Source organism: Peromyscus leucopus, chromosome 5 (genome assembly GCF_004664715.2).
Source record: "Peromyscus leucopus breed LL Stock chromosome 5, UCI_PerLeu_2.1, whole genome shotgun sequence".
NCBI lineage: Eukaryota > Metazoa > Chordata > Mammalia > Rodentia > Cricetidae > Peromyscus > Peromyscus leucopus.
Window position 1 is genome coordinate 18,827,671 of NC_051067.1, and position 15,804 is coordinate 18,843,474.

Genomic DNA, 15,804 nt, shown 5'->3' on the forward strand with positions numbered 1-15,804 from the left:
TGTGGGTGTAAAAACAGTCTCCATGGACTATTCTCCAATTCTTCTTTGGCTGTTTAAAATCTATTCAAGTATCTCCGTCTGCCCATACTTCGATTTTTTGTTATTTTTCTCATGATCGATTTGCAAACTTACAGCATATAACAGAGTTCCTGGGGTCCCTTCCTCAATCCCCTCCCCTTCCCGTGGGTTTCATTGGAATGGGGCCAATATATGTGCACTTTAGAAGGCTTGTGTTAATCTGGAAATAAGCAATCACGGGAAGAGTGCAGGTCTCTTGTTTCACTTCCACGAGCTCCTCATTAGCTTATATTCTCTTCCTATGCCAAGACAGGATTAGTCAGGATTCTCGCAGGAGATGCCACTGAGGGGGATGGAGAGTGAGGGAGCCCAGGGTGGCAAGAAGAGCTGGGGAGAAGAAGGTGAAAGCAGGGGCAAAGGAAGCCGGAGTCCTCCCCAGCAGCGGAGTAACAGGGCCATCTCTGCCCAACTGAAACAAAACCTCTGAGCCAGGCATTTACGGGAGAAGCCTCCCAACCTGCAGGAGCAGGTGACTCTGTCAGCAGCCATGGAAGCCGATGGGAAGCAGGGACTCAGAACTGTGAGGATTCCAGTCTGTTGCTCATACTCCCAGCTGTAGGAGGACCCCTGGGGACGCCGAGCTCCCACCTCACCTGCTTTCAGAGTAAGAGGCAGGCAGGTGTGTTCTGGTTCTTTTTGTTTTGAGACAGGCCGGCCTCCAACTTGCAATGTAGCCAAAGATGACCTTGACCTGCTTGTGCCTCCCAAATGTTGAGGTTGTAGGCATGTGCTACCATGTCTGGCCTTATGTGATGCTGAGGATCAAAGTCACGGCCTCACGCATGCTAAGTAAATGCTCTACCAGATGAGGTATACTCCTATTGGATATTGTTTTCTTTTACAGTTCTGGGTCCTAAAGTGGCCCATCCACCCACACCAGAGGGGAAAAGAGATCAGGGACCCCCAGGGTAGACCACTGTGCTGCACTATCCACAGGGGTGCCACAACTATCCACAGGGCCTTAGGCTTTGCTCAGATATCACATTTCTACATATGATTTTGTTTATAGGGGAAATGATCTCATTGCTTTCCTAGTTTCATAGTAGGTTAAGAAATACATTGAAGGGGACTCAGAGATCAAGCCCTTAATCTTGGGGTAAGTGGGGATAGTGATTTCTACATGCCTATTTCATCATACCACACTTTTCTTTACATGTGAGGTAAAATTCCATAATCTATTCCATGTACCTAACATTCCTTTTTCTTTCTCCTCTTAACTAGAAAATTACTCACAAGTTATCTATTAATTGTCATTTCTTCACTGATGCTTCCCCAGAGTTCTTTGGGCATGGCTGCTTTGGCCTATCTCCCTAAACACTTTGAATCTTGATTATAGTTTTGGTTACATTTTGTGACAAGGAGGAAGAAGAGGAAGAGGGGGGAGAAGGGATGGAGTTTTTCAGAAGGAATAAACCCTGACCAGAAAGGAGGTAGAAGGACAGAGGAGAGGAGAGGAAGAGAGAGGAGGGAAGGGGAAGAAGAGGGAGGAGAAGAGGAGATAGGATGGGTGGAGAAAGAGAAGGAGGAGAATTGACTTCAAAATAATGACTCTAAATCAGGGATGTCCACACTTTTGACATTGCAATGTGACTTTCTCATCTACAAACATGTTGGACTACATTCATAGATAATGTGGGATGCATACAACCCATGGGACACAAGACGGACATGTTTCCTCTAACCTAATTCCCAGTGTAACAACATCTGTGACTACAACTTTGTGAGTGCCAGTAAGAAGGGTTGGAAAGATAGCTCATCAGTAAAGCATCAGCTGCACAAACGTGAGGACCTGAATCTGATCCTCAGAATCTACATAAAAAAAAAAAATAGCCAAGCACAGTGGCATATGCTTGTAATCTGAGAGCTGAGGAGACAGAGAGCTGAGGCACATTCCTGGGGGCTTGTCGATCAGTAAGCAAATGTTTCCTCAGGCTCAGCCATGCTGGAATTCAGTGGCTACTGTCGCTGTCATTAGAAAGGGGCCAGGCTACATCTCAAGATGGTAGCAGGGCTTGGTATTGTCTATGTGATGCTGATTGCATAGGCATTCAGAATGCAAGCATCCTCAGGTCATTGAGTCTTGAACCAAGGTTCCAGGAAAAATTCTAAGAGGCCAGGCAATGTGCAGCAAGGTCAGATGCTCTGTATGGATCTCCTGGGAGAGCTGTGCATGAAGCTATAAAGGTGATGCCTAGGTTACAGTAGAGATCCCAGGATACTAGAGATGCCAAGAACATCAGTGCAGGCACCAAGTGGAGCTAGCCCAAGAGAGAGGCCACATACATTACATGTAGCAAGGATCTAGGAGTCTACCCAAGCACATTGGAGAGCATATGATGCCACAAGTTCCAGATGCTGGACATGGAACTAGAGGATGTAATGTTTGCTCCAATGGGTTTCAGTCTTGCTTTGGTTTGCTGTATTTTTTTGCTATCCACCCTTTGGCGTGGGGGTGCTTGTTCTGTAAAACTGTGCATTAGAAGTATGTAACTTGCCTGCTTATTTTATAAGGATCACAGCTAAGAGGTCACCTTCAGTCTCAAAGAAAACTTTGGACTTCAGATACTTGGACAGTTTGGGGACAATTAAGACTATAGAGAATCTTGAAGTTAAGCCAAATGCACTTTCCATGATGAGATGGCCATGAGCCAATTGGGGTTCATGACTAGCTAGATGTTATGACATGGATCTGAAGTACCCCACAGGTGCATATGTTTTAATGTCTGCCCCTAACACCCTGTAACTGGTGGCACTGTTAGGAGACCATGGAGTCTGGCTGGCATAGGTAGGCCACTACACAGGGGGCAGGCCTTGATGTATAGGTCATCTGTGCTTCTGGTCTGAGCTCTTTGCATCCTGACCCACCAAGACATAAGCACCCTTCAACACATGTGCTAATGCCGTGAACTCTGCCTCGCTTTCTTTGCTATGATGGTCTGAAACCGTGAGGCAAAAGACATATTTCCTCCCTGAAGTTGCCTCTGTCTGCATTTGGTCATGGTGACAAGAAAGTAACCAGTGTGTCATTTATCTAATTATTAATATCTATAGTAGTATCTAACCAGTGTGCCATTTATCTAATTATTAATAATAATCATCATTAATCTAACTGATGAGACTGTGTTATGTGTCCAGCCATAATAATGTGACAGGTGCTGCTGCAGCTAAAGACTGCAGTGAAAAAGAGTAAAACAATGGCAGCTGCTGGAGAGGCTGGTCACTCCGGGAGTGTCTCCTGACTTGTTAGAGCCTAAAAAACCTCGCTGAACATCGGGGGACTAGCAGCCCTTCCAGGAACAAGAGCGAGTGCAAAGGCCCCAGACAGCAACACAAGGCCGGAGGGACTAGGCTGTAGCTATCAAGGAAAGGGGCGTTAGCAGAGGTCGAAGAGGCAGCCACTAGGGCTTTGCATCACAGCACAAGAGTTTGTGAAGGGTTTTCTAACTGGGACATGCAGTCGCTGGAGGATAGGAAGCAGACAGATGATTTCATTTATACATTTCAAAAGTCACTGTGGCCACTGTGTATAAAACGGGTTGAAGCGGGTAAGAAGGAAATAGTCTGATTAAAGTCTTTGCCCAAATCCAGACAACAGTTGATGGAGATTTCACATAGGAAGTAGCAGCAAAGGTCATTGTTAGCATGTACAAAACAAGACTACATGTGGACACACACATAGGTATGCACACAGACAGACACATCATAATCCCTAAATGTTAATTCCAGGACCTTAGATCATACAGTTGTATAGCAGTTACATACTTTCAATAAACATTTAAGCACATCTTCTAAAACCACGCTCTCTGCTCCTATAACCCTAACTATTCAGAGCTGATCAACCAGAGCAGAGAGCATGGGAATTCGTGTTTGGACACGAGCAACATCAACATGAGTCTGATGCTCCTCAAGAATGCTTTCTTTTTGATTGTCCTCATCGACATCCATCATTAAAGGTGATATAAAGTTGTGTCTCCTGAGCAAACGCAGCACCAGATAGAATATTCCGACTGAATGAGTGGATGGTGGTTTGAGTGTTTAATTAGTTGACCATCTGCTCTATTAAACCATCTCCTTACCTTGACAGGCACAGTTGTCTAATTGGCAGCCCTGTACTCAGTGTGAGCCTCCAAAATCCACTCAGCATATTGTTTTCAGGGTGTTAGAGCTAATAGGCAATAATAATCGCATGGTTCCATGCTATATACCTCTTTGAGCAACAGGAGGAGGAAGGCTCCTCTGCTTCTGTGCACACAGAGCCCTCTCTAGCTCTTGCTTTCTGAATTCCACCTCTATTGGGGAAAATTATAAAGGCCATTCCACGTAGTTAAAAGGAAGATTTATTTAGTGGATGACTTACAACTGAAGGAATAGATAGGTTGCGGGGGGGTCTGGGGAAGGTGTATCGCAATCCAGTGGTGTTCTCTGGAGCTCTGCTCAGTCAACCTCCACCGTCCAGGGTCCAGGAACAGAGAGAGCGCTTGCCCATTCAGGTCTCGGGTCTCCAGATGCCTCCCTTGGCTCCGCCTCGTAGGCGTGACAGTTGCCAGAGTCTCAATGGGGGTTGGAACTTCCAGAACCAAGCTGGAATAGCTACCCACTACATCTCCCCCTTTTTGTCTAAATAAGAAGGTTCTAAACTAGTACAAGACTATATACAAAGGAACGGTTATCAAATATTGTCCAGGAATAATGAGGGATAATGATCTAGATAAGATGGAACTACAACCAATGCAAACAATATCAAGCAAGAAACACATACTAAAATCCAGAGAAGTATAGAGCATAGGTAAATGGCATGCTATAAAGATCATTCCAAAAGGTGTCCTGTCCTAGGTTTTGCACCTTTTACTTAAGCAAAATTGAGCAAAGAAGCCTGGTGCTCACGCTTAGACTTTTACTCTAGTTAAGACCACCTTACACACCTGTCCACTAAGCCTCAGCTAAACCTCCCTCTTTCTCAGAGATGCCTCCCAGGAATTCAGTTCATATGCAGTCAATGTCCTTCTTAGAGTATGGGCCATAGACCCTCAAAGTTGGGGTAGGGGAGTTGCCCCTGAAACTTTTACAAGGTTTCCAAGGTCAAAATGTCCATATTAACACTAAGACATCTCTTTCCTTTTACCCTGAGTTGACACCGGTCATGATAGTGTAGAAGCAAAGGAGGGAAGCAGGAACTATCCTAACACAAATCCAGGCAGGTCCATCCAGCTCCTCATGCAGTTACTGTGTTCTTCACCATCACACATTTGCCAGGAGATAAACAAAAAGAACAGTTAAAATTAACAATGTCCTTGGTGAGGCAATAAAAGTCACTGGTTTTATTGAATTTCAGTTTTTGAATACATGACTTTTAAATATTCTCTACAATGCAGTGGGGAATACATAATAAACTTTCTGCCACCTACTAAACTACAATAATTGTCTAATGTCTCATTGGGTTTTATAGAACATCATTTTTTCTTTTGCCTTCTGATGGCTTTATTTGTTAGTTACTGATAGAAACATATTGAACTCTCTGGTTTTAATTAGTGGATGATCTGTTTCTTCTTGTAGTTCTATCAGTTTTGCTTCAATGTTTTGTCCCTGTTACTAGGATCGTACACATTAAAGATGGTTATGTCTTCTTGGAGAAATGACACCTCTATCCTTTTATAATGCCCTCTTTAAGCAAGCCGTGGTGAACAAGCCAGTAAGCAGCACCCCTCCATGGCCTCTGCATCAGCTCTTGCCCCTAACTTCCTGTCCTGCTTGAGTTCCTGTCCTGACTTCCTTCCATGATGGACTATGATGTGGAAGTGTAAGCAAAATAAAGCCCTTCCTCCCCAACTTGCTTTTGGTCTTGGTGTTTTATCACAGCAATAGAAACCCTAAGACAACATGCTATGTCATACATGTGGAGTTCCACCATGTAGGTCTCCAGGATTTAATTCAGATCATCAGGATTGGCAGCAAGTACCTTTACTTGCACCTACACAGAGAAACCCTGTCTTACTACTACCCCACCAACCACCCACCCACACAAACCTACATCAAAACATTCTGTTGTGGTGTTATTTAACATACAAATTACATTACTGTGTATAAAGTGTGGTTTTAACAAACAAGAAAGGAAAAAGAAGAAAGAAAATGAATTTACCTGTGGTCCTGGGAGAACAGCTCAGGGTTAAAGTGTGTGGCTCACAAGCATGAGGACCCATATAAAAATGCAGTGCACAGTAACATGGGCTTAAAATCCCAGCTCTGGGGAGGCAGCAACAGATAGATCCCTGGGGCTCACTGGCTAGCCAGCCTAGCCTAAGTGATGAGGTCCAGGCCAACAAGAGATCCTGTCTCAGAGAAGGTGGATGGCATTCCTAAGGATGACACCTGAGGTTGTCCTCTAGCCTCATCACACATGTGTGCACCTTCACACACGTGAACACACACATCTACATAAATTTATGCACACACAGGCATAATTAAAAAGAAATGTATTGCACTTGTCTACTGAACATCCCAGCTCAGGACACTGTCCAGTGTCAACTGTTTCTCCTTAGAGACTGGAAGCTTCTGCTGCTCAGAATAATACAAGAGTGTTTCACTTGACCTAGGAGAGATCCAAGTTCAAAATTAGAAGCCTGGTGTATATTGCTTTTGATGCTTTCACAGTCAGTATCATAAAATCAGGGACTGTTCTTACTAAGCTCCACATAAGCTCCAACATAGAACAACAGATGGTTATGTCTTCTTGGAGAAATGACACCTCTATCCTTTTATAATGCCCTCTTTAAGCAAGCCATGGTGAACAAGCCAGTAAGCAGCACCCCTCCATGGCCTCTGCATCAGCTCTTGCCCCTAACTTCCTGTCCTGCTTGAGTTCCTGTCCTGACTTCCTTCCATGATGGACTATGATGTGGAAGTGTAAGCAAAATAAACCCTTCCTCCCCAACTTGCTTTTGGTCTTGGTGTTATTGAATAACACTTCATGTTGGCTAAATCCAAAAGATTTTCAAGTAACTTAGAGAACTAATTTAAATATTTCCTTTCTAATGTGTGGTAATTCTAGGATGAAATGATGATAGGAGCAGATGTATAAACTCACTGGCCTTAGAACATTTCTAATCAATATTAAACTGTCAGTTGGTGTTTCAAATAGTAAATGTCATATACTGAAAACTCACCTTGGGAAGTCAGTAGCTGTGATATTCCCCTCAAGTGTGGCTGTCCAGCCTGGCCATTGGGCTTTATAATCTAAAATGTTGTTGCAGAGACTCTCACATGTAAACAATAGTGTATGTCAAGATTTGACCATGTAAACTTAAAACACCATCTACAACCACACACACACACACACACACACACACGTACATACATACGTAGGTACGTACGTTCATATGCACACTCACATATACATACTCATATATACACACTCACACACATTCTCATACACACACTCACATACACACTAGCATACACACTCTCCTATAAATATGCACTAATAATTTAAGAAAAGAAACAATGTAGGTGGAGTTTTTCTGTGTTCCATGATCAGCTCTGTTCTGCAGGTCACTTCCCAAATAACCACTCAGAGACTTATTGTTAATTATAAATGCCCAGTTGATAGCTCAGGCTTATTACTAAGTAGCTCTTACAACTTAAATTCACTCATTCTATTAATCTATGTGCTGCCCCAAGACTCGCAGCTTTTACTTCTCCTGCATGTCCTGCTTCCTTTCCATCTGGTTGGCAACTCCTCTGACTCCGCCTTTCTTCCCAGCATTCTCTGTGCCCTGAAAATCCTGCCTAGCCATGGGCTAATCAGCTGTTTATTAACAATGAGAATAATGCATATTTACAGTGTACAAAGATCTCTATAAATTAGAGGCTAACCTGGTCTACATAGCATGTTCCAGACCAGTCAGCGCTGCATAGTGAGACCCTGGCTCAAAACAAAAAGAAAAGAGAAAAGTGTAGCTTGAGTTTTTCTGCCTTGCCCACAGTCAGGACAAATCTTTGTCACCTGCCAGTCCCACAGCCACTCAGACCCAACCAAGTAAACACAGAGACTTATATTGCTTACAAACTGTATGGCCATGGCAGGCTTCTTACTAACTGTTCTTATAGCTTAAATTAATCCATTTCCATAAATCTATACCTTGCCACGTGGCTGGTGGCTTACCGGCATCTTCACATGCTGCTGGTCATGGCGGCGGCTGCAGTGTCTCTCCGCGTCCGCCTTCCACTTCCCAGAATTCTCTCTCCTTGTCCCACCTACTTCCTGCCTGGCCACTGGCCAACCAGTGTTTTATTTATTGACCAATCAGAGCAATTTGACATACAGACCGTCCCACAGCACTTCCCCTTTCTTTTTTTTAAAAGGAAGGTTTTAACTTTTACACATCTCCAAAGTCAGCTTGGTATATTTGGGAATTTGGGCGTAGCTTCTCTTACTACTTCCTGCTGGAGGGGGGCGCTGTATCTTATGGGGACACAAAGAAAATTTTAGGATCATGGAGTAGTCCGTGAGACCGTATCATCTGAGCCAGTTGCCTTGAAACGATTCTGGATGTTGGATCATCTGGGCCATGGTGTCATCGGAGACCTTTCAGGTGGTCTTGGCTGGTCAAACCTGATGTATTTTATTCTGGAACAAATCCATAGCCTCTGGCTTTCTGTGGAAACAAACGCAGAGCCTCCTTTCCAAAGCAACATATCCTTACATCCAAATTTTGAAGTTAAGGTACCTTTAAAATACACATTTTGGCATAACTCAACAGCTTTTGCAATCAAATGTTTCTCTTCAGTTACGAATATCAAAGAGAACATAATCCAGATTCTCTGTGTGGTAGCCATCTTTATGTGGCTTATATTTGATATTACCTTGAGCCTATTGCTTTAAACTGCAGCCTTTTAAGCCTGAAACGGCACTGTGGCTGCTGGCTCCACCCACTTCAGCTTCCCAACATGGCGGTGGTACGTTTTCCGCCAGCTCTGGGAGCCATCGTGGGTCTGTGCTTTTATCCAAGCAGCGTGTAGCCCAGAAACCTCTTTTTGTTTTGTACTAGTAAAGGCTAAATCCACCACGCAGCTTAATGTGCCACTTGCAGAGGCCTCATTCCCACCATACTGCAGACCGAGCTCACTCGCTAGGAACCCGCCAGTAGCTCAAACCGGCAGGCTGCCGCTCATTTGAGAGAGACAATTAGGAAGCTGTTTTTAGCTCCGTTTTAGAATCTTTTCTCAGGTTTTAGGTGGAAACTCTTGCCCCACGTTGGGCGCCATTTGTAGCTTGAGTTTTTCTGCCTTGCCCACAGTCAGGACAAATCTTTGTCACCTGCCAGTCCCACAGCCACTCAGACCCAACCAAGTAAACACAGAGACTTATATTGCTTACAAACTGTATGGCCATGGCAGGCTTCTTACTAACTGTTCTTATAGCTTAAATTAATCCACTTCCATAAATCTATACCTTGCCATGTGGCTGGTGGCTTACCGGCATCTTCACATGCTGCTGGTCATGGCGGCGGCTGCAGTGTCTCTCCGCGTCTGCCTTCCACTTCCCAGAATTCTCTCTCCTTGTCCCACCTACTTCCTGCCTGGCCACTGGCCAACCAGTGTTTTATTTATTGACCAATCAGAGCAATTTGACATACAGACCGTCCCACAGCAGAAAAGTAACTAATATTCACCTCAAAAAACCTGAAGGAATGCCAAAATGAAGAACTATAAAACTTTTAAGCAATATAAACTCATCTATTAATGTTCTGTAAGCATTCCTTTTTCTGTAAAATTACTTTTAAAAAAGCAGAACTCTAATCAACGGCTGTCACCAGGAAACATCAGACACTTGGAAAAACTTGGCTTTGGCCTCCATTGTAACCAGCCAACTTCATTATGCTTTCTGCCTAATAATTATAGATCTTATTAACAAAGATGGGTTTAATAACATAAAAATAATAGACACCACAAATTACATGCTCTCCTAAGGGTGTAGGCTTTCACACATTTCACATACAAATATGCAAAACATGATTTTTGTTTGTTTAACTTAGGCAACTGGAGTTTCTAAATACAGTGAAAGTCTGCAATTTCGGAGTGATGTAAGCCGCACTTTCTGAGCTTTGAGGAGATGAAATGGTTCATCACAAGGGTATCATTGCACTTCTTTCTTCCTTGCACATAAGTCAGTCTGTGGATAACCAACACAGGAAATACACTTAAGAATTCCTAGGCAGCAGCCTACATTTTTTTTTTTACTATTATGAGGGTAATTGTGTTCATTATAGAAAATAGAGACACACACAAAAAGAAAGTAAAAAAAATTAAAAATCCCTTAAAATCCCAGTCTAAAAGAGCTCAACTTCGTTTCCCGGCCAACGCACCAAAAAAAAAAAAAAAAGAGCTCAACTTGTTAATACTTCTTTTTTTATTCTTTTTCAATTTTATATTACATTTATTCAGTGTGTGTGTGTGTTGAGAAAGAACATGCTTATACATGTTTGCACATTCCACAGCATGGTGTGGAAATCAGAAGACAGCCTCCAGGAATCAGTCCTCTCCTCCCACCATGTGAGGCCCAGGGATGGAACACAGGTCTCCAGGCTTGGCAACAGGTGCCCTTTGCCCACTGAGCACTTCACTGGCTCACAATTGTTAATAATTTGGTTTATTTTGTTCCATTGTTTTTATAAGCACATTTCGCAGAGTTGAGATAATTTTGTACCACTTGTATACACCTTTTTCATTAATGTAAACCTCTGTATTTTGAGCACTTTCTGCTTTTATTCAGATCTTTGGAAACATATATATATATGTATATGTATACATATATATGTGTGTGTGTGTATATATACATATATATGTATATATATATATATGTGTGTGTGTGTGTGTGTGTGTATATATATTGGTTTTTTTTTGAGACAGGGTTTCTTTGTGTAGCTTTGCACCTTTCCTGGAACTCACTTGGTAGACCAGGCTGGCCTCGAACTCACAGAGATCCGCCTGGCTCTGCCTCCCGAGTGCTGGGATTAAAGGCGTGCGCCACCGCCGCCGCCGCCGCCGCCGCCGCCGCCGCCGCCACCGCCACCGCCACCGCCACCACCACCACCACCACCACCACCACCCGGCTTGGAAACATATTTTTAACAGATGTGTCTTCCACAGTATGGGTTCATGTCAGTTATTTTCTCATTCCTTATTGATGGACATTCAGATATCTCACTTTTTCACGGTTAGCAGAAAGGTCTGCCTCCTGGTAGAATCCCAGCTACTATGGAGGTTGAGACAGAAGGATCACAAATTCGAGGTCAGCCTGGGCAACTTGGTGAAATCTTGTCTCAAACTAAAACAAGAGGACTGGAGGATAGAGATCAGTGGCAGGGCCCTTGCCCAGTATGCTCTTGTTCTGGTCCAACCCCAGGGCTGCATAAACAACAAAACAAGAAGGCTGGGGGAATTGGCCAGAGGTTAAAGAGTTTGCAATGACAGCAGAAGAACCGGGGTTCGAATCTCTAGACCCAAGTAAATGTCAGGTGGGTGTGACAGCCTGCCTGCAATTCCAGCCTCCTTGGAAACTGGAAACAGGGATTCCCAGAGCAATCTGGAGAGCAAGACTAGCCATATCAGTGAGCCCTGCGTTTAATTAAGAGCCCCTGCTTCACCAAGTAAGGCAGAAGAGTGATCCAAAATGATACTGACATTAACCTCAGGCCTCCACATTCTGGCAGGCTCACACACATATATGTGCAGCCCCATACATGTGCACCTACACGCATGCAAACATGCAGATACATACACACAACACACATACATGAAGTTGGGGGGGAGGAAAGAAACACAAGATGAATATTCATCCACACTTACACTGTGAACTTGGGCCCAGGCCTATAAAGCCGACACGAGAATGGTTTCCTATTATCTGAGGCCAGGTCTCTGAGGTATCCTTAAGAACTCATCCTAGAGAACTACAACACTGAATAATTGGAATGTGTTTAGAGCTCTAGCACCTACTAGCCAACGGCTTTCCAGAAGGCCATTCCAGGTGATAGTCTCCTGACACAGGACTAAGGTACCCACTTCACTATGCCTTGAACAACACAGGGTAAAATTATCTGCCTATATTATTTTGATTTATGTTTATTAGGCTACTTGTGAGCTTGAACATACACCTCAGGCATGATAACTCTTGATGCTAGATGTATACAAAATCAACTTCTGCAGAAATGTCTACTTTCCTCTGACTCAACATGGTGACTTATGTAGAGTTTATTTGTAATATTCAATCACGACTTCAATTCTCGAGTCAATAATAATTGATCTTTTGTTTTGTTGTGATGGGGTAAGATGTATTGATTTTTATTCTTGTGTTTGAGTGTCTTGCCTGCATGAGTGTGCAACGTCTGGTGTCTGGTGCCTGTGGAGGTCAGAAGAAGGTATCAGATCCCCTGGATCTGTAGTTCTGGGGTTACAGGACATTGTGAACTGCTGGGTGGGTGTGGGCAATTGCACCTGAGTTAGAATGACAAGAACTCTTAACTGTGAAGCCACCTATCAGATATGGTTTTGCCATCCTCCACATCCCTCCTTCTGGGTTTTCGGGAGTGTACTGCCACACTCAGGAGCTTCGGAAATACTGAGTCTACACCGCGGTCAGCCAATCGCACCTTTGGACTAAAGGTGCTTACCCCCAAGCATGGCAACTTGGGTTCCACCCCTGGAGCTCACACATTAGGAGGGGGAAAAAGGACTCCTGCAACTTGTTTTCTGACCACACACGAACACACATGCAGAAATACATAAATGTTTCTTTAAAGGATACACGAGAAAATGCAATAAATAAATAAATAGCAGTTTGGCTAGTGGGGTTTCTGAGAATGTTCAACTGGAGAAAAGAATTTACATCTTTACATGTTGATGGCAAACAGTCACCTGCTCCAATCAGGAAACTTTTCTTCATCCATTTCTCTGTGTGTTTCCCGAGCTTCAAAGCTAGATATGCTTAGTGCATGAGCTGGCTGTTTGGAGCCTGGGGCCTATGCAGGGACACTTTGCTCAGCCTAGGTGAAGGGAGGAGGGGACTGGACCTGCCTCCACTGAATCTACCAGGCTGAGCTGAATCCCCAGGGGAGTCCTTGCCCTGGAGGAGGTGGGAATGGGGGGTGGATTGGGGGGAGGACGGGGGTGGGGGAGGACAGGGGAATCCGTGGCTGATATGTAAAAATAAATTAATTATAAAATTATAAATAAATAAATAAATAAAGCTAGACATGACGTTAGCGGCAGCTTGATTTTCTGTTCTAGCATTCCTCTTTACGAGTGTCACTCACTTGCTCAAAATTGCTTTCTTAAAGGGCAGCAGTTTATTTTTAACATTCAAATTATGTAAAATTTCATATGATTTCCTCCACAGTTTCAATACACACTAATGAAAGACAGATGTGGATATGAAAACACAGCCAACAGAAGCAAAAATGCCTGGCCACATTTTATTTAATAGAATGCAGGAGTTCCAATGCACTCTCTGCTTCACCCCTAGAGACCAGGTCAATAACATTTCCTACAGACTCTGGCACCCCCTACACTGGTATCTACACTTCTTTTTAAAGCACACAATGGTGCTACCAATTCTACATTATTATTCCCAGTCTATCGACGCAGAAACTGGAGACCCATAGGTCAGAGCCAGGATTCCCTGTGTTTGTCTTGTTCCAGGATCTGGGGGTGCTTGTGAATAGTCTTGCTTGTTTGTTCGAATGTGTGTGTTGGTAGGGGACCATGTGTGTGGAGGACAGAGGGTGACTTTTGGGAGTCACATCTCTCCCTCCACCAGGGATCGAACTCAGATTGTCCGAGTTGGCGGCAAGCACCTTCCTCTATGGAGCGACCTCACGAGCCCCGTTATACTTTTCATTTTCAACAAAATGTATACACAAAGAATGTGTGGAAATATACCACATCCACAGAGAATAAGTTCCACTTCATCCACTCTCCTCTTACACATACCTTCGAAGTCCCCATATCTCCTGACCTAACCCCAACACACCAGACAGCCACACTCCAGAATCCCACATTACCAACTCACTTGTTCTCCTCTGTAATTTCGTTTGATGTGTCTGTAGGATTGTCTTAGTTTTGTCTGTTTCATATGTTTTGGAAACCATCGCCTTTCTCAGGAATCTCTCTCCATCGTGAATTAATCCCAGACATACACTGTACCTCCATCTAGAATTTTAAGAACATGAGTACACTCAGGTTCATAGTTTAAGGTAGGATTGGGATGAGGTGCAGGGTGTGACGACAAAATGTAGCATCTTAGTGTTAAGAAAGAGGCAGAAATGGTTTTGTTTTGGATGGTTTTTGTTTGTTTGGTTGGTTGGTTGTTGGGTGGGTTTTGGTTTGGTTTGGTTTTTTGTTTTTTCGGTTGGTTGGTTTGGTTTGGTTTGGTTTGGTTTTGTTTGGTTTTTCAAGACAGGGTTTCTCTGTGTAGATTTGGTGCCTGTTCTGGATCTCGCTCTGTAGACCAGGCTGGCCTTGAACTCACAGAGATCCACCTGGCTCTGCCTCCCGAGTGCTGGGATTACAGGTGTGCACCACCACCACCCGGCTGGAGGCAGAAATGGTTTGACTCAGAAGTGTCCTGTATAAACTCATGATTTGAGTGCTCAGCCTCCTAATATTGGCACTGTTTTGAGAGGTGGAAGCTTAAGGGGTGGGGACCAGCTAGAAAAGTATGTCACCGGGGGTATTGATCCCTGGTAGTGTGTGTGTGTGTGTGTGTGTGTGTGTGTGTGTGTGTGTGTGTGTGTGTGTGTGTAGAAAGGGAGGGTGCTTACTGTATAGCCCTAAACTTGCCATGTTGACCACACTGGACCCGAACTCATAGACATCTGCTTGCCTCTGCCCTCTAAGTACCAGGACTAAAAGTCTAAGCCACCACTCAGTCCGTGTATATACTAGCTGCCTCTGTGATGTACACATCTGGCCTCTGCCCTGGGACATGAGGTTCTGCTTGAGCATTTGGTGTTACGATGGGGACAACAACTATGGACTGGCCCTATGACACTATGAGGCAAGACAAACCCTCCTCCCTTATTTCCTGCAGGCGTTGGGTCACAGCAATGATAAAGCAACTAATATATGCAGGAAAATCCCCCCCCACCCCTTCTACCGTGAAACAGACCTTAAGGCCCTCAATTGCTAGATGCCCTTCCGACACTGGAGGAAAAAATCACCTTTCTCTCTAAAGACCCAGGGCCACCGAAGAAGAATCTGAGGTCCCCCAGTCCATCACCATCAGATCACACCCTTTTGATCAGTCATGTTTCTGCATAAGTGTTCATAAGATTGTAGCATCTCGGTGTCTGGGAGATGGCTCAGTGGATAAAGTAATTAATGTGCAGGACTGAAGACCTGAGTTCGATCTCCTGTATCTCTAACCAGAGGCTAGCAGGGGCTTGCTGATCAGGTAGCCTGGGCTACACAGCAAGTTCCGGGTTTGCTGAAGAGATCCTGTCTTAAGAAAGTAAAGTGGAGTATGACAGAGGAAGACACTCAGAGTTGACTTCACACACACACACACACACACACACACACACACACACGTACATAAATGCAGTTTCTCACATTCTTTGGACCTTTCTTTCTGGTCTCCCATGTTGCATAAAGCTTATTTCAAATAAATTTGTTACGCTGTTCTCTTGTTAATCTTCTCTTGTTATAACTTTCAGCTAGGAATCTAATGATGGG